This window comes from Cygnus olor, chromosome Z (genome assembly GCF_009769625.2).
Source record: "Cygnus olor isolate bCygOlo1 chromosome Z, bCygOlo1.pri.v2, whole genome shotgun sequence".
NCBI lineage: Eukaryota > Metazoa > Chordata > Aves > Anseriformes > Anatidae > Cygnus > Cygnus olor.
The window spans coordinates 45,790,785-45,813,581 of NC_049198.1; the positions used below are offsets into that span (position 1 = coordinate 45,790,785).

The following is a 22,797-nucleotide window of genomic DNA, read 5'->3' on the forward strand; positions in this document are numbered from 1 at the left end:
AATAATTTCTGCATTCATGGGAAAAAGCAAGAGTCAGAATAAACTGAGTGAATTTATTTAATCATAACCACATTAAGCTATTCATCTCTGTGGCAGAATGTCCTGGACTTCATAGCAAACATCTCTCTATGTGAATGGATAGAAACATTTGCTCACATAAGCTGGTTAAATGTGATTCAGCCCAGATGTCCAAAAGGCTTAGCAGTCTTTGTTATGAGATGTTTGCAAAACATCAAAAAAGAATAACAGATGCAAATACATGACGAAGTGCCTGTCCAGCGGACGTGCAAGGCCTGCAGTCTGACAAGACTATTTTTGGTAACATGTACTGATAAAACTTATTCATGTACCGTAACTGTAGCTATACAATATTCCATTCTTCTCCAAAGAAAAGGTAAAAAGAGTCCAATTTGTAAAGGGAGCTCCTCATTAAGGTCCTGTCTCTCCCCTATGCAGTGCTGCTGCACCCATCAATAGGGAAACAGCAGAGAAATGAGCTATGTAAAATACTGACAATCTTACATGTGCTGGAAAATACCTGACATACCACACAGCAGTGGAAAGTGTTGCACTTAAAGCCTTGATACAGACCCTCAGGTTCAACACATGCGTGCCAGGATAACTCTCATTAGGTTATCTTACACATAGTGGCAGATACTAGATAACTAGGGCCTGAATTATATTTACAGTGGGTCCACTAACCTAATTCTGTCAAAATAATAGTGCTGTTCAGCACCTCCTAGCACCATGTGGAGAACACATACAAGGGATAACATTTTACAAGTATGTACTATATACGTATAAAATTCATTAGAAGAAATTGGGGTAAGATAATGCACAGAAAAACTCCGAGCAAGGACAATAACACACCAGTAATTCATCCTTCCAAAACCAAGGTCGTTTTCTTCTCTCATTGTGGAATGTATTGATTCTAATTAAGCACAAGTTTTCCTGCAGCAACAGTGGTTAATATGTCTGGTTCAGACAGTTTCTGTAACATATATACGCTGCTGGTCTACCCTTAAAAAGCAGCTTGGGAAGAAAAACACAGACTTGTTCTATTATACAAACACGTTTTTCTGTCAGCACACGTGCAGATTTCTACACGTCTATTACACACAAGTGTTTGCTTCAGTATGATGAGACAAACTGATCCCAAACCACTGCCATAAATAAAGGCTTTTCCCACACACGGTGATCTCACAGTGTACGCATTTCAATGTCACAGGTCCAGATTACCTGCCGGAGGCATCTTAACAGACTATAGACCTAAAACAAGCCAGGCAGCTTGGTTAGAGCCCAAACCCTCCCCAGGACATAGCATTTACCAATAGACAATCCACAGCACAGGAGTTCAACCTACCAGCATCAGACCCTGTGAGTCTCCTCCTGCTACTGAGATGAGCTAATACCTAATTTGTAACAGAGGCATTTCACAGGTGAAAGAATGAACATGCAATAATCAATACCAATAAACTCTACCACAACACTCTCTTCCCTGCTACAAGGTTTATTGCCTCCAAATGTAATTTAAAATAATTAAGTAAATAAAGGAAACACACAACCCTGATAGAGCTTAAGAGGTAAAACTTTCATCTCTAACTTCCCATCCACAAGAACAAAAACTCCAGCTTCAAATTCTTCTCCTTAAATCCATCCCCATTTTTAAAGTCCAACACACCTTTTTCCATTTTTAGCAGGCTATTCAACCTCAAACCCAAGATATCGTAACTCACGCGTATTTGCCTTGAAGCAAAACTCTGAGGTTTGTGTTTTAATTTTAGGGTGGGTAGAAATCAAGTAAACTGTACCTAGTTATAGCTTAGGTCCAAGCTTTGAGGACCCAGGAGTTGACTCGATCCTTGTGGGTGCCTTCCAACTCATATATTCTATGATTCTAATCTCCTCATAACATTTATTTTGACCTTTGATCACATAACACAACTTTGATCCACACAACAACGCTGAACCCCTGAATAACTAGACCCTTTGAAATGCTACTGCTAGGAGTCTTATATTAGATGGGAGAGAAACTTTCTGGACATCACTCTCCTTCACAACTTATTTATAAATAGAGCTAGTTATACATGCAGTTTTTGTTAGTTCTCTGGAAAAGAAGGCAAAAGCACAAAACAAACCACACGATTTTGTGGCAAACACAACAAAACTACGTGAAAATGTTCAGGATTGAGAAGCAAAAAATAAAGCAAGAGTTTCCCCCGCCCAATATTTAAACTACATGTAGGAAGTGTGATGATTAAATATTAAATCTTCTGTTTATTAATTTATTAAATTAAATTTGTGCCTATCAGCTTATGGAGCAGAGGCTACACCCTGCTTCATTTTTTTAAGGTACTTGGACTGATCACTTTAAATAAAATTGTGATACAGATATTCTTACTACCTGCCACAAACTTGGAATTGCAATGTAAAAATAGTTGCTTTGGCCAATTTTCTTCCAAAAGCAGCAACTGCTCTCCTTGCTCCTAAAGAGAATTTAATGAAGCCATCTGCTCACAGCTGAGCATATTCTAAAAACATCCTGCATTCTTTATGCTCCCTTTTACAGTTCAAAGCCTGGCTAGCATCCCAAGGCTACAACCTTTGCAAGCAGCAAGGCAAAAAGCAGAAAAAAACATTACCGAAAACGCTGTGCTCATACGTACGTGAAGGTACTTCAGTATCTGCACATACATCTCATATCGTGTATCATTGACAAGAAGTCTGGCAATACTTAGTTTCAAAGAAAGGAGACAAAACAAATTGCAACGAGCAAAACTGAAGCTTGCAGTGCTCGCTTTTGTTGTAATTGAGTTTATGTTACTTGGTAAAGTAAACAAACACGTTAAATCAATGAAGCTATTTAACTGATCAACAATGTTAAAATGCCTCTTACACTACACTACCACATAAGCTTAATGAAGAAATGAAAAACGCATGTTCATTTATTTTCCAAAAGCTCTATCCAACCCATCTGCAAAATACCAGCCCAAAGATACAGATTTAAAAAAAAAAAAAAAAAACTGCTGTAGGGACCACAGGAAAGGGCTCTCCTATGAGTGAACACACACCTCCAGTGGCCACGTTCAGCCTTTCGGCTGAACATCAGCATCATCTGCCCCCTATGTGGGCGTAAGGGACAGGAAGAGGTAAACATGCACACACACACGGACAACCCGAGCACAGGAACGTCTCCTGCATGAGGTCATTGCTTTTACACACAGACACGTAACAGATACCCACTCTAACATTTTGATACTTACACGTATGCTTTTCCAATTTCCTGTCTGTCAGCACCCATTTGGCAGCAGACTTAAAAGATGACTTTTCAAGGTGATATACTACTGCATACGATCAACTTCTGCTGCACCTGGCAGTATAAATAAACGTAAGTGTGCTTTTCCAACTGGAAAACACACCCATTACATACAATGCAAGTTCAAAAAGGAAAAAATATGTCGCAATGTATTTCCAAGAAGAGTCCGAAATTAATAGTGTGCTTCAGGTCATCTGGGGACAGAACGTACATTCACCACAATGCCAAGCACAATGGAGCCTTCAATTTAGCCTGGTGCTTCTAGATCACTTTTCCACACAACTAATCATTGTGTATAGCTACAAACAAAACACCACCACCAGAAACCTCAAGAAAATTATGAGTGGTATAATGGAGTGTAAAAACAGAATTGCATTTGTAAGGGAGCGGACTGTAAAAACACAAAACAAGCGTAAGAGCCTCAGTATGCATCGTGCAGTGTTTTGGGTTTCATGGCTTCTATGGCAAGACTTTCCAGTAGATAGGGGGACAAGAAAGGGAGAAGATGCCCTGTTCCAAATGGGTTTTATGGCATAAGTTTTCAGAAGCCATAACCTCTCAGTAGGAGCTATATCTAACATGCTAGACTGGCTATTCAAAACTTCATTAATAACCTGGAGCCTGGGATAGTCACAGCAGTAGCACAGAACAGGCAAAATCAAAGTAAGACTGCTGTTAAAATATAGCAAAGTTCCACACTGAAATGTGAGCACAAACAGCTACTCTGCTCTTGCAGCACTGAATGACAAAATCCCAGTTCTGTGATCACACTTCAGAAAATTTGTGTCAAGTTGCTGTTCACAAAGCCAAGTTTCTTTCAGCATTAGAAAAAACTGAAATACGATCAGAATTTACTTTTTTTTCTCGGAGATTTTTCTATAATAAAAACTTGTCTTGTATTCATTTAAAAAAAAAGTGTGAATTCCAAATTTAGCCTTTTCACATTCAGAGAGCAACAAAGGCAAGGCTGTCATTTTTGGACTTTACAGCAGTGAGAAGCAGAAGCAGAGATGGTACCGCAGAGACTAAGACATCATTTTTTATCCGGTGCCAGGATTCTCCAAAAGCATGCATGCTGCTACAGTCACGGGCATAGCTAACTCATCTGAAATAGTGTCTGTCTAACAGAGAAAGCTCCTAAAGTAGGCCAAGGTTACCGGAGGGACTTTATCACCAAAACGCAACTTCCAGAAGAAGTCAGTTCTTCAGTTGCGAGTTGTGCCATTTCCTCATCCTGCATGTTATACAATTAAAACAGGAGGTTCATTAAAAACAAAGCAGAAAACACCAGTGTGGTGCTACGGGTATTGAAGACACACAGCATTTCCTGCTTGGAGAAGGCAAAACCACCCTGTAATTCAGAGGAAAATGGTGTAAGGAGGTTGTTTATTACTTCCATTGATTTAAAACAAGAACACGCACCTCCCCTCCTCTGCACTGGCACATTAAATTGTGCCCTGACTGCAAAATAACCGACCCACTCCAGCCTCACCCTCTGTGGTAAGGTGCATCTGGCAGACTGACAGCAGCACGGGCCTCGCTGCAAATCTTTTGGACACCAGCGCTGCCAGTGCATCCATTACATGCCCCCTTTCCATGAAGCTGTCTGTAATTTTTCCTGCCTTCAGACCATAAAACTGGCAGCCAAAACCACATCCCATCACTGCGAGAAAGAAAAGCAAAAGACCTTCCCGTCAAAGGCGGCAGAGGAACCTGTGCTCAGTTGCCCATGGCCATTTAGTGAACTGCCGTTCAGCGGCACCTTCATTCACCCTTTTCCTCTCCTTACAGCAAGGGAGGTGCCCGGCATCCCCCCCCGCCACTGTGGTACCACACAAACCCTGGCTACAGAAAGCTGGTGTCCTCCACTAACGCAGCACATGCAGAAACACTGCTACCCCCCAAACACAACTCCTTTTTAACCAGGGTCCTAGCTAAAAGCAGGGCAGCAGGAACCCATAATGCTACTTGTTCCAGCACCTCTCTGATCCGAGAAGATTTGCAGGGTATCTTTCTGGGATACATAAAAAAAACAAGATAAGCAAAAGCACATGTATTTTTCAGGCTAGTGCTAGAATCACTTCTCTGCAGGCAATCTTTTCCCCCTTGTTGGCTGGTGTCTGATCCGTGTTACCAAGAATTAAAGAGGTCATGAACTAACAAGTAACTGCTTGAAGTTCGCTCAGCAGGGAAAGCCCCAAAGCTCACTTGCTTGAAGTGTGGCGGGCAGGAAAGGGAAGAGACTTTGAACAAATATTAGCAGAACATTAATGAAGATGCAGAGACTTGCCAACAGCAGACACGATCTCCTCTCCACCTCCACAGCTAGGGGCAGAACGTCGTCGCCTGAGGGACCGGACAAACAGGACCAGACAGAAAAACTCACAGGAGACTCATACAACCACCAAGCTGACAGCGTCTGTAACGACACTCCAATAGCAGAAAATACGTAACTCATACACCACTCTCGGGGACTGAAAAAGCTGTGTGCACATAGTTGTCTTACCTTGTTCTCACAGATACATGAAAACACTAAATTTAACACTTTATGTTGGATCAAAAAAATTATCCTGCTGAGAAACTGAGCCTTTTGGTTTTCTGGGCAGAAATGGAGGTTGTGAGATGTTACTTTTCTGCCAGATCAGTATCTGAATGCAGCTCACTGTTTTAATATTAGCACGAGGAAACAAGTAAGAACTCATTTAACTGCAAATTTTCAAGGAAAATATGCCCCATCTCTTTAACTGTGCAGAAGTGCAGTTTTGGAAAGCACTAAGGTTTTGACTGAAATTCTGCCAGCCAAGGAAAATAAAGGGTGGAGGCGACCAGACCAGCTGCTGTCACAGAACAAAGCACCTGTAGGTACCGAACAAGCTCCTCGCAGGTTTGTGCTTCTGCTGACCCCTGTCCTGCTGTCAGCGTGAGGCTACCGGTGTGCACGTTGTACGTCAGCATCCTCCTGGTGCTGGCACGGAGGCTTGACAAGAAGTCAGAAGCGTGCTCGCAGCACGCAGGCAACTGATCCACCTCCCTGGTGCTCGTGCCAACCGAGTGAGAGCCCGGCCAAACGCCAGCTGAGAGGCACACAGGGTGGCTGGGACACACAGGCTCTGAGAGCCCCATGTCAGGGACATCATCTCCGCTCTCATCCCACCCCAGGTCCCCTTGCAGCCCCTTCCAGGGAGCTGCAGCCCCGTCCCAGCTGCCTCCTGAGCCCTCTCTGCAATTATGTACAGCGATGCCCAAGCTTTGTCGCACCATTCCCACCAAGAGCTGCTCAAAGAGGGTCACAAAACTCCCCGAAGTCTGCAGTACCCTTTAGTTCCCTTGCTGATGGGCCCCAGCAGGGCCATAGTGCTGCAAAACGGGGACCAGTAGCACCCAAGAAGGACCACTGAGGAAGAAGAGAGAGGCACAAGTCACCTGGGCAGAAACCGACTTGCTGACTTTTATCTATCTTCCGACTTCCCAATGCTAAAAGCCATTTGAGTGCTGTAAGATAGAGCAGATAAACCCCTGAACCACAAGTTTAGCAAGTACAATTTCTGCCACAGGTTGGCTTCACTGCTTAGATATCCCAAAAAAGTATGAACGAGCACTTTTTGTATGTTTTAGCTTACTTTCCCCATGTTGAAGGCTAAGAATGTACCATAAAGGCTCATCTTGCAAAACAAAAACAGCTGGAGTGGCAAAAATGCAGGCTGCCTGCGTGACAGAGACACAAATCACACAGCCCCAGTTCGGCACAGCTTCAGGCTGCAAAGTCAGGGAGCAAAATCCATCCGAAGGGCTCAGGTCTTTGAGGAAACAGTTTGAAACCAACTAATGTTTAACCAAAAACTCCCCGCCTGACTCTTTCCAAGTCAGACGGACATTCTCATCAGAAGATCCTCAACACAAACGCTGGAGAAACAGACAGAAGTGAGCAGTTAATGACTGCCCTCTCCGGATCAATGAACAGTGACGGACTGAACACAGTGCGTGTATGGCCGGTGTGTGCAGCTGGCAGGAACGGCTGCTTTCTACCAAAGCTACGGCCAGCACACCTTACAAAGGGAAGTTAACATACAACTAAGGCCTTCACACACACGGGCGTTTTATTATTTTTAACCTTTGCCTTCCATGCGTTGCACCCCTGCGCAGTGTAGATGCGGTATTTTATTTTACAACGTATGCCTAGCTCGCTGTAAATACACAGTATCAGAGGTTCCCCAAAGGGGCAGCATTACAGGTACGAAATCAAACTTAAGATGGGAATATCATCTGAGGAAGAACCAGGAGGTCTGTGACTAAAACCCTGGTACCCACACACATCCCCGTGAGGAGAGCTGTTTGCTAAGCCTGTCACTGGAAAGAAGGGCTTTGGAGCAGCTAAAACCTGACTTCCAGCCACTAGCTTCAGCCTAAACTGTCTGCCCATCAGCAGGCTCCTGAGGTTACAGCTCTCACGCCACTCTGAAAGATCTTCAAGGCCAAAGATTAAATCTTCGCATAAGTTAGCACATCACAGAGCACTGGGCCTGCTAGCACAGTTCCACTGGACTGCAGCAACAGACTGTCCATTAATTAAAGCTGACGCTTCATTACCCATCAGTCAACAGCACATTCAGGAGCTATGGCATAATAAAGCCATTGTTAGTCTTTTCTTTACATGTTCGACTGCAGAACAAAAGGTGATGGTTGTAGACGCTCAACAATGACTTGAATGTCTGCAGGTACCATTGATTCTCAAGAACAGGCTCAACAACAAAGACCTGGCACAGAAAGAAGAGCTAAAAAGTTTTAGTTATAAAAAAAAGAGACCAAAAAAAGACAACACCCTAAAAGCTGTGTGTTACAGTTGTTCAGCACCCTTCCACAAACACTGCCAGTCAACATCATACCGCTTAGCCATTATCATTAACTAGAAAAGACAGCACAAAATGCCTCCCAAAGAAGGATAGTTTAATAGTTTACTCTCCTTCCTTTCTCCCAAGTTGTCACATTCAGTGCTCTTCAAACCTACAAACACAATATGACATTTTGACATCTGAATATGACACTTACGAGACAAACGTCTCTAAAAATGAGATACACTCTTCTTCCAAAACATTTGTGCTAGGACAGAGTTATCCTTCAGTAAAACGGAATTAACAACAACACGATGCAAAACATTTAACGGAACAAGAAGCCTTACACAGAAGAGCACAAGGGGGATTTTGAACTTGTGGCAGTGTTCCATGAATTTGTATGACATGTTTAAAAACAAATTGATTCATACTCATATTGTTTCTAAACTAAATGTTTCATTAACTACACTAACTGCAAATAGCAATCAGTTGGCATAAGGCCCAATTCAAAAGAGCAAAATATATGCTTTCATCCCAATTTTCCTGAAAATAGCAAAATGGAGGAAATGATGTCCAAAGCTGCAGAGATGAGAAAAGATAGGAACCCCTGAACACAAAGAAATAACAGGGTAAGGCAGGTAAGGGCCTCTAATGGTAGTGATTTATTCTATTACAGCCTTTTACTGTCAGGTTATGTAATGAGCCCACATGACTTAGGAATTCATGTAGGGAGAAAGTGTTTTTCAATTAGCAATATGGATCTGGGTTGGCTCATGTCAAGTGCCTGTAAGTGATAATCTGGAGAAAATGTCAGATGGTGACTTTAAACAATAGCTTAAAACTCATTACTTTTTATGGCCTTAAGTTTAAGGAAGAATGTCTTAGCACTATCTTCAAAATAAACCGAAAGAAAATAAAATAGTAGATGTAAGCTATAATTCTCCCAAGTACCAGCCATTCTCTTACACACATACTTTCAGAAGTCTCTGCTTTTAAATTAGGGTGCAGATGAAATGATGTATGAAGCTGAAACACAGAGGTAGGTAACAACAGCTATGAATTAGAGGGGAGAAAACCCTTCTAAGCAATGAAGTGAAACCACAAAAAACAATTAATGCATTAAAGTACTTGCAGGAAGGAAAATGTAAAAAAAAAGTGCAGCTACAAAGCCAAAAGCTGACACTGAAACTTGGTTTGCCCTCCACAAACCAAGGACAGACAGCACCAGTTTGCCATGGCTCAGATACTACAAAAAACAGACAAACACACAAACGACAGCAGCAAAAAACTGCCTTAGGAGTCCTTGGCCATGGCTTTTAAATCTGTTTTACAAGGCATTCAGATAATGGCTGTCCAAGACCTCACCTTCTCGATGGAACCAAGCTCAGAGCCGTGACTCAGCTCAGCAGCCTCTGGGGGTTCCTCCAGTGTCGAGAGGCAGCTCTTGCAAGGAGCTACTTGCAAGGAAGCAGAAGCTTCCAGCAAGCACTTACTCTGCATAATCCATAAAACACGTTAATCTCATTGTACAACACCAGGGGCATAGCTCAGGACATCCCTTTGTTCCTTACCATTCTTTAAAAAAACAGAAAAAAACATTTTCAGCTGTTATCTCAGTGCACCAAGATATTTCATTAAATGACGCATGTTCAGCCACATTGGTGCAGAAGGAGAGCTCCTTGGGTGGGGAAACAAAAATTAAGCTTTAGAGCACTTCTACACCCTTTTGCTGACCTGAGATACACCACTTTATGTGGGTAAAGAAGCAGAAGTTCTTCTGGTGAAGTACAGATGTAGGATAAACTGAGACAGTAACAACACATTACCGATGTGGCACAACCTTGGGTGTTCCACAAACACAGGTACTTCTCTTCAATGTCAGTCCAATTTTCAATTTGTTAAGAAACAAGCAAAAAAACAAAAACAAACCCTCTTCATCTATCAGCTAAAATATCCACAAAAGTTTCCAAGAGGAAGGAAAGAAAATGTGACCAGTAAAAACAAAGTTATGCCCTCTGACTCACAGCCTTCCCCCCCCAGCTTCATTCAATACCAGTCAGCAAAGTCCTTCCCTTCACCCGGATTAACCACCAGCCTCTTCAGGCAGAGAGAATCTCAACATCTGCCTCGCAGCTGAGCTTCCCAGCGTTACGTGGACAAGGGCACGTTAACAGCAGGGGCACATCCAGGCAGGAGGGGCCACCGAAGGGGCTGGGGTCTCCCCGTCCAGCACGGTACGTGCCCCCAGACACAGGAGCCTTGTTCGCCGGTATGGAGGAAGAGAAAGAGAGAAGACAACACGTGTAAAAGAAAGGGCATTTTGTTGCCCAGCAGTTATCCTTCTGGTTCGGTGGGCCACTTCCATTTGGATTTGACTTTCTGACGACATAACTGATGCGGTCTCTGGTGGATCACTCGGTGCATCACGAAAGCACAGGAATTCAAGCTTATGGCTACCACCTGTTTGAAAAAGCTAAGTAACACAAAAAAAAACCCACTAACTTCTTTAAGAAAAGGATTTGGGGAAAAAGCATAGCAACACTAAAATGGGAAAAAAATTAATAAAATGCTATGCTGTAAGTGAGCCCAGTAAGTCACAGAAACACGATGGCGTGGGTCAGCATTTGGAAAAATCACGTAACAGCCTAGACAAAGAGCGCTCTCGGGTTACACAGAACACCTTACTAACATCACTATAAGGGCACATATTTGAAAGAAGCTGTTGTGAGAGAGGAAGTTCCACCTCTCCCGGACCTGTGGGAACAAATGCTTCACAAGAGGGTTTGGTTTTTTCTTTTCTTTTCAGTTTCTTTTTCTGCACCTGACTGAAGGTTAGCCCGGACAAACACTACACAGCAAACCACCCTTTTACTGTTTTGCCCAAACCACACCAAATGCGTCACTTCAAAACAAACAGAAAAAGTCAGTGAGAGCAAAAACCAAGTTCACGATCCCTGACCGCATCACAGGGCACAATGGCAGCTTCTTCCCAAAGGAGCCGGGGGTGAGCACACAGGGGTGCAGCAGGGCAGGAAACTCAGCAAGGCAGCACACAGGACAGAAAATAGTTGAAAAAAATGAAAAAAAAGGTAAAAATCCATAAATTGCTACAAACAGAGGGCACCAAAAGGAGCCTACGCAGCATCACACCTTCCTCAATCATTAACCAAGGCAGGGAAAAAAAAAAAAACATACGCTTCCTTCTGGTAAGTCAGGACACGTTTGCAAGTGCCTGGTTCAGCTCCAGCAGCCCTGAACAAAAGAAAGCATTTCAGAGACCAGGTACACCTGCACAGCTTGCTGCCAAGGACGAGCACCCAGGCACAGCGCTACACGGGTGCAGGAGGTGCTGGTGGCTGTCTACCCGTGACCATGGCCGTCTGTCTGCAAAAGGATGTGACAGACACAGAGACTTGTGCCCTGCCACCAGCTCCGGGCCACAGCAGTGCAACAGCCAGAGTCCTGGCTCAACAGGCACCGACAAACCCGTCAGGAGAAGGAGGGATGGGACAGAACTGTTCCTGCTGGAGGGGACCGACACGTGTCACCGAGTCCAGCTGGCGGACTGCTTCATGCTGTCCCGCAGTTGAAGCGCATCATGAAGAGCCTTGTCCAAACGCCGGCCTTCAGACGTGGCTGAAGAAGTGAAGGTGACGCACGAGCCCAGCAGCCATCATCTGACATTAAGAATTCAAGGCACAGCACCAGACAGTTTTATTATTTTATAAAGTGCTCTGCTCGATGTTAAACCACACAACTGATTTATCGGAAACTTAAAAGGTGCCTTATCCATGCTGAACACATTAACTGATCAATTAGTTCAACGGAAAGGTCAACCCTCTTTTCCTGAGGCAGTTCACACTCTACATCTCCAAATTTTTGCCACCTAGAACCTCATCAACAAACACTTTTCCTTATAACTAGAATCCAAAAAGAAATTTACTTGTTACCCAATTCTAGTTTACAAAACACCCACCTGATCTGCACTCTTGTGACCCACGCACACAAAGCAATGCTACACCCTTCGTAAAAGCACATGGTCCCCTGCCAAAGCAAAGGGAAAAGCATTAAAGTCTGAGACATTCATTTTCATGAATTCTTTTGTGAAAGCATACGATTCCTGCAGTACCTGGAAAGGAAGCTCTCTATATGCCATTTTGACGGGAAGGAGCCATAGCTCACTTTTTTGTTCTTTAAAATTCAAAAACACATGAATGAAAATTCTTTAATTTTTCACTATTAAAAAAACCACACTTTTGCAGAAAATTTCATATATCAGATGAGTCCTCACAAGTTCTAACATTTTTCCCATAACCGAACCAGATTTCACAGATTAACATATTATTTGAAATAAAAGCAGACTAGAGAATACAAACCTGGCAAACTAGAAGTTTAAAGTGCTAGATAAACACACACTACTTGATTAAGTACATTCTATTCTCCAGGCAGTCTTCAACAAACAGATTCAAGACTCAACAACCCTACAGCATCCTTTCCTTCAGGAAAATGATTAAAGAGAAGAAGCTGCACACCATTCCGTCCCTGTGATGCAAATTGTGACATAGAAAGGTCCCTGTATACCTGAAAATAAAAATAACCTCAAATCAAGGAGTAAGTTAAGAGCACATTATTAAACAGCTACGGTTTCCAACATTTCTCTCAGAATTTCTCCACCATTCCAAAGAAAACAGTACTGCCATATGAGATGTATTTAGGTAGAATATGAAACTCATAAATCCATAAAGGTTAATTTTCAAATTCAAGCACTGATTTTTGCTTTTGGTCTTCTTACTTAATTAGTAATGTGGCATTAAATCAAGCGGACCAACAAACATCATGGCAACTGTCACATAAGAGTTACCTGAAGCCAAATAGTTCTGCAGCAAATCAGTGCCTGCTGTATGCAAAGCCATTACTGAATGGCTTTTCCCCACTAAAAACCACAGCTTGCCCAACATAATTAAAATACAGGTTGGAAGTGGCATATTACATCTTGGGAAAACTACTTAGGCAGCAGAATGTGAATTGTGAAAAAGCATCATTCACTTACAATCACACAGACGCAGAAAATAGTCCCCAACTCATTAGCTGAAAAGCAATTAATCAATGTGAGCTAGTCATCATTGGAAAATGTACCCAAAAGACTGCGCAACAGATTACCCTGACTTTTCTCACCTTACAGACAGCCGTCCTTCTATGATGAAGGTCCATTTTTAAAAACAAGACAGCCTGCAGAACAAAATGCCATCTCCTGAGAGCAAACAAGACAGTGAAAATCTGGGCCTGAACAAACAAGATCAAACGCCAACCTGAAATTAAAATTGGAGAGTAAACAGAACACATACAGTCAGGTCTATAACTGTCAGCAAAGAGACATTTTGGTGTCGGATGCTGTTATTAGACCAGGCTGAAGAAGCTGAGGAGCAGAGGAAATCACTGAGCTGGGAAGTAAAAAGGAGGACATCGTGCAACAGGTCTCGTACACCAAGTCCCCTGCAATTCCTTCCTAAAACTTGGAAGGGGGGGAAAGAAGAAGATAACCTGACAACCTGTCATCACAGAGATTATAATCTCTCGCTCCAGGGAGAGGCGTGGAATGAAAATAACTTTCTTCTTCAGTGACTGCCAAGGAATATGACCTACAGTTCCACACTAGATAGCAGCTGAAAACAAGCCAATATTTATGAAATATTTTTTATCAGCTGAAAGAACCCGTCACTTCAGCCAAGTCAGATTCAACCCTAATTTGTCGATGCCTGTTTCCATGCTGCGGCTCACCGCCGCATGGATCACGCCGTGGCTCCACCGGCGCTCCTCTCCCCAGCAAGACCAGCTCAGGCAGCTCCTGCCCCAGCAGCGGGGCTGGGAGCAGTGCGACACGGCCCCGCCACCGCCGCTTCCAGAGGGACCGCGCAGGGGTGAGAGAATAAGGTTAGGCTGGCTCTTCTGGCACTGGAAATGAGGCTGCTGATGGCAAGGAGCGGCTGTCTCCCCAGCATTATGTGGATTGCCTCAACCGTGCCAAGAAGCACCACCGCCACCTCTGCTCGGTTTGCCTGGAGAGCATCGGCAACTCGAAAATTGGGTAGGGGTGTGAGTACTCACTGCACTTTTCAAGCTACATACGAACAACACATACAATCACCATGAAGAAAAGGCAACTATTTCTGACTACGGTTGCCAATAAAGTGAAGACACAGGAGATCTTACTTTGGGTTCAGTGGTACTGTCCCCATACAAGGGCTCAAGTTCATGCTTCACTCACCTCCAGGCACACTTAGGCAGGAGAAGGAGAGCATGGACACTGGCACACGCCCAGCAGCATGAACAGCAGCTTGTGCCCAAGCCACCACACCACTGCTTTTATCTCACCAACCTTGCAGGCTAACTCCGGGTACGATCCTAGTAGGATCCAGTAGCTACACGCCCCAAGAGCCACCGAACCACGCAGGTATCTCAGTGCTTGGATTCCTTCACAACGTGATGGCCACCTCAGCCCAGCCTGCTGGGATTGCTGCCTGTCCCCACGCACAGCGACTACACACCAGCCCTTCTGCCCCCGGTACAGCACTGACATCAACCATCAACATTTCACTGTGAAATCCCGTAGCACCTCTTCCCATGGGTTTTCATGGATGCGTAACCAGCATGCACGAATATTTACCCCCCTGCAAAGGGCACGCCTTTTGCTGTAGCTGAAGTAAAATGTGTGAATAATGTCAGCAGCCGAGAAACCATCACCATCCTCGAGTAATCTTTATAAACAAAAGAAGCCCCTTCTATGCGGGCTGTCTGGGTACACGCTGCTAATAAAGAGGATGGAAAAACAGAGGTCATAAAGCTAGGAGAGCTTTACATACCTGCTTTGGAAACATGCCTCAGCACAACATACAGATTGCAAATAAGGAACATGAAATGCTTTTTTGAAAAAGTAGTGAGAGATCCTCTAAGAACCTGCACCTCTACCTCAAATTTTAATTAGGTCTCTCTCAGTAACATGTGCATAGGATTATAGACATCCCCCCCCCCCCGCCCCCAGCAAATCAAGTTTCAAATTGTGGAACAGATCCAAGGAGCTGGTTTCTATGCATTCCTGAGGGAGAAAGGGCTATAGAAAAGCCTTTTATTTCTGCATGTATTTCCCAGAAGGCCTAACTAATGCAAAAGGAAACGTATCAGGCTTCTTCAATGGGGGGAGGGCAAGAGGGGATTAACACGTTTCACTTGCAGAATGTGTGCAATGGGAGGGGCGAGCGCTCCGATGTGAGCAATTAAACTCATTTCTTTTGTAAACCTTACGATGAGATAGCTAAAATATCCTTTCAATAGAAAACTACTTGAGTAAATGTCAAGGTGAATTGCACTGAATGTAACAAAAAGCTACTGTGAAGGGGGACACTTGAGACAGCGTACGTACGCACATCTCTCGAGAGGCACCACTTCAGCACGTCAGCATCGCGAAGTTAAGAGTATAAACACAGGAGTGCATGTTCTCAGTGTAAGCCAGCATCATCTGCACAAACGGTTTCACACACAAGTACTAGCAATGGTTTCCTCCTCCTAAATTGATTTTATAGCTGCTTTTCTGTTAAGCTCTTTGAGAGCTAACGAAGGTTGGTTCTGGGCTCGGAAGCACTTCAATCTAACACCAACTCAAAAAAAAAAAAACAACAATTAGGAGCAGACCAACGTAAGTTATTCCAGTTTGTCCCTTCAAAGAATATGAATCACGAAATACTCCAGCCTACCATGCATTGATTTTCAAAGTAATACACTCCCTTCAAAACTATTCTTTACAAGTTTATTAGCTCTTCAGCTTTGATTATTTTAATACTCATTCAGCAAAACGCTTTTTCTACATTGAATATTGCATCCAATAGGAACTCAATTTCAGGTATCACACATCAGTTCCCACCACTAAAATAAACCTTACAGAAAACTGAATAAAAGGCTATTGCTCCTGAAGTAGGACTTGAGCTGCTGGGTGCCTCACAGCCAAACCACACCTATAGGCAACGCAGCAAGCAGCTCTTACCCACCTCACGTCTCTGCGGGCCCTAATCCTGACTCCAGCCACCACATCCACCCTCAGCTGCCCCATGCTGCCTCCAGCCTCTGCTGCCCATCGCAGGTCAGCTGCTGCCCACATGGGGCAGCTCCCACCCCCTCGACCCCTGGGGTTTGGGCTTTTCTTTGTGTTCAAGAGCTGGTGGTTCAAGCTCCCTCTCCACCTTGCTCTAGCAAAGCAAGACTTACCACAAATACAGCAAATAGACACGGGCACAGTTTGCTGAAGGTGCAAGCTGCCTTCATTTCTACCAGGAGGAGAGGCAGCAGACCGCATGGCTGCAGCCCAGAGTTTAGTGTATACTTACCAACATGCAATTAATTGAACGAGGAGCTTAATTCAAGTTTTGCTGCACTTGCTGGTTCAGAAATTCCTACGCCACCTATATTTAAACACTGTTTTCATGTTTAATGTAATATGCAACTAATATATAGCTCTGTTCATACCAAGTAAACACAAATTCATTCCTCGTGTTACTTGACATTAGTTACAGTGTCAAGAGCCTAGATTATTTAACTAATCTACTCAATAACATGATCATCCATCCTTTGCCTTACCCTCCTGTAGAAAGGTAAAAGAAGCCAAATTAATTATTTACTTAAAACCAAATAATCAGGCTGATTGTTCTGGGACTGTGCTTTTAGGTGGTGTGCTACTTAGCATTATATTTAAAACATTTAATAACTCAAGAGGGAAAAAAAAAGCAAGACAATGCTGATTTTGCTCATTTATTCTTTCCTGTAATGTCATTTAACAGTATTTTAAGACTGATAGCTTTGGAGCACTACGTTCTGGAATAACAACTAGGCAAATGATGGACATTTGTACACCTCCAAGAACAGACACAACAACATTTTCAACAGTAAACCATTTGCTTAGGCAGAAAGAAACCACTTCCTACAGTCTACGCAACAAACTGTTAGAGCTGTTAACTAACAGGTGTTAGTAGTAGAAGGTGATATTGAACAGCATGGTCTTTCATTTAATTAAGTTCTAAAAAGATCCTGTGGCCAGAAACCTAAGATGAACTATAAGATTGAAATACTGTACGGACACTCAAGGCGCAGAATAATTAGCCACTGGACATATGATGAGGTGGGAGATTTGCCATCGTTAGAAACACAGAGTGAAGAAAGATCCTTTTTCTGGACAGGGAAAACAAGACTAGTACATAAACTCCTGGACTTGGTACCAGAATTTCACCCAACAGTACCAGAGACCCATGTTACTTAAGGGCTACGTTAACAACAAATTTGCTTTATTTCCCCAAATCAGAAGGGTTTAGGTTGGAAGGGACCTCTGGAGTTCACCTAGTCCAACCGCCTGCTCAAGCAGGGATGCCTGGAGCAGGTTGCCCAGGACCATGCCCAGGAGGCTTTAGAAGAGCTCCAAGGAGGGAGACACCACAGCCAACAGCCTCTCTGGGCAACACATGCCAGTGCTCCATCACCCACACAGTAAGGAAGTGCTTCCTGATGATCAGCTGTACTTCCAAGGCAATACGGGGTTACGTTTCTGTCAGATTATCTTTTTGACTCGGGCTAGCTCAAGTTCAGCACCCAGCCTCACTACCCTCTGTCTCAGACAAGCACTGAAGGGCAGGCAGGATACCAGCTGATGCACCTCTGGGATGATACAAGCCAACTGTTTCCCAAGATGTTTGACTGGCTTTTTCAAGGTTCTTCCCAAAACTTTTGCTGACAATTTCTACAATGCAGCTTTAGCTACAAGATCCAGAAGCAATGAAAACTGCAGCACAGCTGCAGCAGTAGCACGCAAGTCACTCCAGGCCAACCCCTGACCAGGGCAGCAACCCACTCACTTACCTTTTTCTCCAAGTGCTACCACCTTCTAAAGGTAAACCTCACAATCCTGCACGGTGCCCAGAAAGACTTCATGCACACCTCTTAGTGAGAGACAGCAAAAATCTAGCCTTCTGGCTATTTTGAAGGTGTTTCTCTATTTCTCCACAGAAGTTTCATCAGCACAGCACATATTTTTCTCATTATTGGTCTACCCAACCCATCACCAAAGTTGGAAGCTAAACCCAGTGTAACTACATGCACACTTCCAAAGCTGAATGCCTAGTCAGTACAGTGCAAGGCTCTACTCAGTCACCTATCTGAAATTCATTTTCAAAAATCTCCTCGACTTCCAGTTGGTTACATAGCTTGGAAAAATCCCACCTCGATTTCAAAAGTGTCCTTCACAAAGCCACACACTTTTAAGTCTGCTTATATATGTCATGAATCATTTCAGTACAGGTTCTCCATATTAAGCCCTTCAAGCTTGTATGGCATAATTACAAATGTTCTCTCTGCATATTTTTGCATATTTAACTGAGACACATTTCAAGCTATTGCAAAGGAAATGTCTTAGTACACATTTATTTCATATGTTATGCTTGTGTTATGCCATTTACTTCTCAATTTCCAGATAACCTCTAGCATACTGCAGATGTAATTTATAAACAGCAATTATAATACAATATGAATTTCAACATAAGTACACTGACAGAACATCAGCTGAAGGTAACGCACAGGGAACTCCCCAAACTGCACTCGATAATTAAGAGCCTTCATGAGAAATCCCACATGGACAAAAATAAATAAATAAATAAATAAATCTCATGGCAGGCCAAGAAAGTTGTAAAATCAAATTAATGGGAAGGTAACTTTCAGCCTCAAGACACTGCATGTTCTGCATGCATGCCAGACCTCAAAAAACTTTCTCCTCAAACCTGAAACAGGATCTGAAGACGTCTGGGACAGTCTGGAATGAAAGGAGAGCAGCAGTTTGTGGTGTTTTGCCTACGGTAGCATTATGATTTGAGGAACTTGATCACTATTGGTACAATGCATCATTGTCCAAATTACCATTCAGCTGACTCATTTGCACTGTCTCTACCCTGGTGAGGTGGAGGAGTCACTGAATGTAGCGCAAGTGTGGCAAACAGAACCAGCCTGAAAGGCTCAGTGTAAAGATCTCTTCTTTCGTGTTTCCAAATCTATTCTGCCAGCAACATTACAGAGGAAACACCAAACAGCAGGCAACAACCGGCTTCCCTCCTGCCAGACTTTCCCTCCCCCAGACTGCAAACTCCCCGTCTATCGGCTGGTGTGGAAATACTACTCACATATATTTACAGGTATTCTGCAGGAGCCCCGCAAACCTCACACCTCTGATGCAGGGGCAGTCCCTGCAGGAAATAATGCAGCAGTGCCCCATCAGCCACACAGGTGTTTGCACGAGGCCCAGACAGATTGCATGAGCTCAACTAGCCTCTCTTCTCCATTCTTTCCTGACTACTTCCGAAAATATTTCATCTGCTCCTGTCACCCATGGATCTAACACAAGAAGGCAGATCCTATAATGAGAGCTATAAGATTCCTCAGCTCTTAACTAGTAACTTCTCAAATCAAAGAAACAGGTATAACTTGTTATTTCTTCTGAAGTTCCTCATGCATCCTCGGTATAACACCCAAACTTCAAGCAAATAGGGCCCTTCAGGATCCTGTCCTCCACCAGATTTCCAGACAAGAAAATTTGTATTTACATGATAAATGTAATTACTATAATTACTTGTAATAACATATATTAGTATATATTATATGTTAGGTACAATAATATTAATAAAGTAAAATAATTACTTATAAAATATATTTTAGGAAGGTACAGACTTCTTTAATTGACTGATGCCTTTAAAGTTTAAAGCGACATTTAATATAAAAGGAGAGAACTTAACAGACATGAAAAGTCAGCTTATGTAGTCATTTTAGGTCGGCCTTTCAGGCAAATTTGAGCATCTAAATGCGATTTTCAAGAAGTGTTCTCCTAGCTGAAGCTTCGAACTGCAGATTTATGTTGTCTGCCTAGCTTAATTTCATAGTCACAGTGCTATCACCAAGTCCCACCAGACCAGGTCCCAGAAACAGACCTCATTTTGCATCCGGTGACGCTGCAGCCTTCCCAGAGGCCACAAACTCTCCCCGGGCCTGCACACCCTGGGAAGCACCTCTGGAGAGGAACACAACAGGCCTCCAGGCAGATGCCCACACTACTTGTACCACCAGGGATGCCTGCACTATTCATACAAGCCACGTTAGCTGGGGAAGGCCCTGTGTCCTGGCCGGCGTGCCGAGCTGCACACCCCCATCTGGTCCTTGCTCAGGCCGCCCCAGCAGTGACAGCCTAATCCCACATGTTTGCGGTGCTTTCAGAAGAGATCTCGCTCGTTTCACACACAGCAGCTCCCCTGGACCTCATTTCACACTGATGGAGGCAAACAGCTATGACCAGGAGAACAATAGCTGCTTTGTTCATGCAGTAAAACAATGCAAAACTGCCCAGATCGCTCTGAATTGCTAAAATTGTGAAGTTTTACTGCGCTACATTAAATAGCTGGTCCACAAAGCCAAGCCATAAAGCTGTTCTTAGAGGTTCTCCTCTCCCATTCACCCTCTCCCAAAACAGATGCCAACTACTTCATTAGCCACGTTTCATTAGCAAGAAAAGCAGGCGGCCAGCTGATATAAACAGCGGCAGCAACATGCCAGCATGGCTTTGGCCACATAGGAAGGGGACAACAACACCACACTGCAGACACCCCCAGTCCCTTCATCACCCCTCCCCCAAAGCCACCATTTTGGGAGCCTGGGGTCCAGGAGAGGCATGGGCCAGGCATGGAGGCCGGGCCAGGAGACCCAGGGGTGGTGGTGCCAGCAGGCAGGGGTCAAGAAAGGCCCCACTGAGCCTCCTCGTGGCCCTGGCGCCTTCACCCCAGACTCCAGCACCCACAAAGCTGAGAGGGAAGCTAATTACAAGGTGAGGAAGAGGTACAGGAACAAAGGCAGAATACTGCCTACTCGAGTGTGTTCAGGAATTAGGCCCTAGCTAGGGAGTGCTGCCCACAGAGCATGGCCTCCATGCTCAGGTGGAGGACAGGGAGGCAGCAGCGAGACAGACACCAAAGCCAGCACTGACAGGACTGCTACTCCAGCTGCTGCAGCAGCACGGGTGGCCCCATGCCACCACCACCCCTCCCGACCCACCTGGGACCTCCAGCCCACAGCATCGCCCAGGAAATCCTCCTCTCCATGGAGGCAGGCCGACCCCAGCACAGCCTCACGTGCCGCCTGCTCACTCACAGCCTGCAAAATCTTCCCCGGGTCCTTTATTTTCTTCTCCTGCCTGACTTCAATGAACAAGCTAATTAAGCACTTAGACCCTGACCAACGTAATGAAACAGTCCAATAAATATACATATATATCCGCTAATTGAACACAAGGCAAGTTTCTGCCTAAAGTCTTTCCTTCTCAAAATGCTTAAAAATTCCCCTCCCCCTTTGTTTTCTGTTTCCTATTAGGCAAAGGAACGATGTCAATAAAATCTAACAGCATTGTCTTGCTATTAACAGGTTCCTGTTACTATGCAAAAGAGAATTTTTGGAAGCATAAAAGATTATTTTGACGTCTGCTAAAAGGCAGGCTTATTCCTGGTTTGCTATTGTTGGAAAGCAAAAGGCAGACTACCTGCAACTGAGTTTGGATTTGGAGGCAATGAGTTCTCTTTGTTTATTCAAGTGAGCTTCGGTGATGCTGATAAGCAAGGTACACTTAAATTAAAAATGAGCACAAATAGAAAAGCATATGCTAGTTATGCAAGATACATGCTAAGTCTCAGCAAAAAAGCAAAAACACCAGCATGATTTAATAGCAATAACCAGAAAAACTAGTAGTACATTCTAGGGCACAACCACAACTGAGGGCTTTTTTTCCACTCCATTTTTCTTCTAACATCAGCAAGGCTATTCTTTGAAAAAAAAAAAAACACCTGACATTCTGCTGCCAGTTACTTATATAAACATAGACTGTTCTGTATATGCCAGCAGAGATCACTTCAAAGTTTCATGTCTTCGAAACAGATTTCAAGCTTCAAACTACAATTTTGCACACCAGCCGTGTACAGAAAGCGGCAGCCTGTTCAGCTACAATTTACACAATACATGCATCAAAGGGTTGGGCTTTTTTTGTTATAGTTGTTAATTCTTATTTAAGCCATATGGCAATAGAAACCATACAGTATCTATACTCAACCGGCCAACAAAAGACAGGTTCCCAGTAGGTCCCATCACAGCAGCACTGAGGTTCTTCCCTGGGCGTTTCTGTTTGTAGGGACTACACCTAACTGTGCCTGAGTACTCTTGAGCTACAGACAGGTGCTGAATCCAGGCTGTTAGTGAAGGGTATCTCTCTGCAACACGCGCACAAACATAAGACCATTTACAATTAATCTCCATACAGGCAACGTGACTCACAGTCGGTTTAAGAAATTCAATCTGCTGAGTAATTCAAACAGCTTTATTGTTAGCTGTGATGTAATGAAATCAGTCAGTCAACAGTGACAATACTGTATGAACCTCTCACATTTCAAGCCTAGATTACAGCATTTTACAAGCTGAAGCAATTATTTTCTGCTGCTACTAAATTATTCCCTGTTGTGACAACTAATTTAGTTGATAAAGAACCTTTAAATGAGCTTTCAACTTCCACTGACTTACAAAATAACCAAAAAATTAATTTCT

At 43.7% G+C, this 22,797-nt stretch overlaps 1 protein-coding gene across 6 annotated transcripts in view; it reads right to left on the reverse strand.

Annotated features, from left to right (window-relative positions):
• Positions 1-22,797, reverse strand: part of SEMA4D (semaphorin 4D) — a 95,183-nt gene that overhangs the window by 58,017 nt on the left and 14,369 nt on the right. Inside the window, exon 1 of one of the 6 annotated variants that reach the window (XM_040540425.1) lies at positions 3,264-3,370. The exons of the other annotated variants lie outside the window; for them this stretch is intronic. The gene's annotated coding sequence lies outside the window, so the exon portion shown is untranslated. Of the gene's footprint in view, positions 1-3,263; positions 3,371-22,797 lie in introns of those variants that run through there. 6 annotated transcript variants of the gene reach the window in all.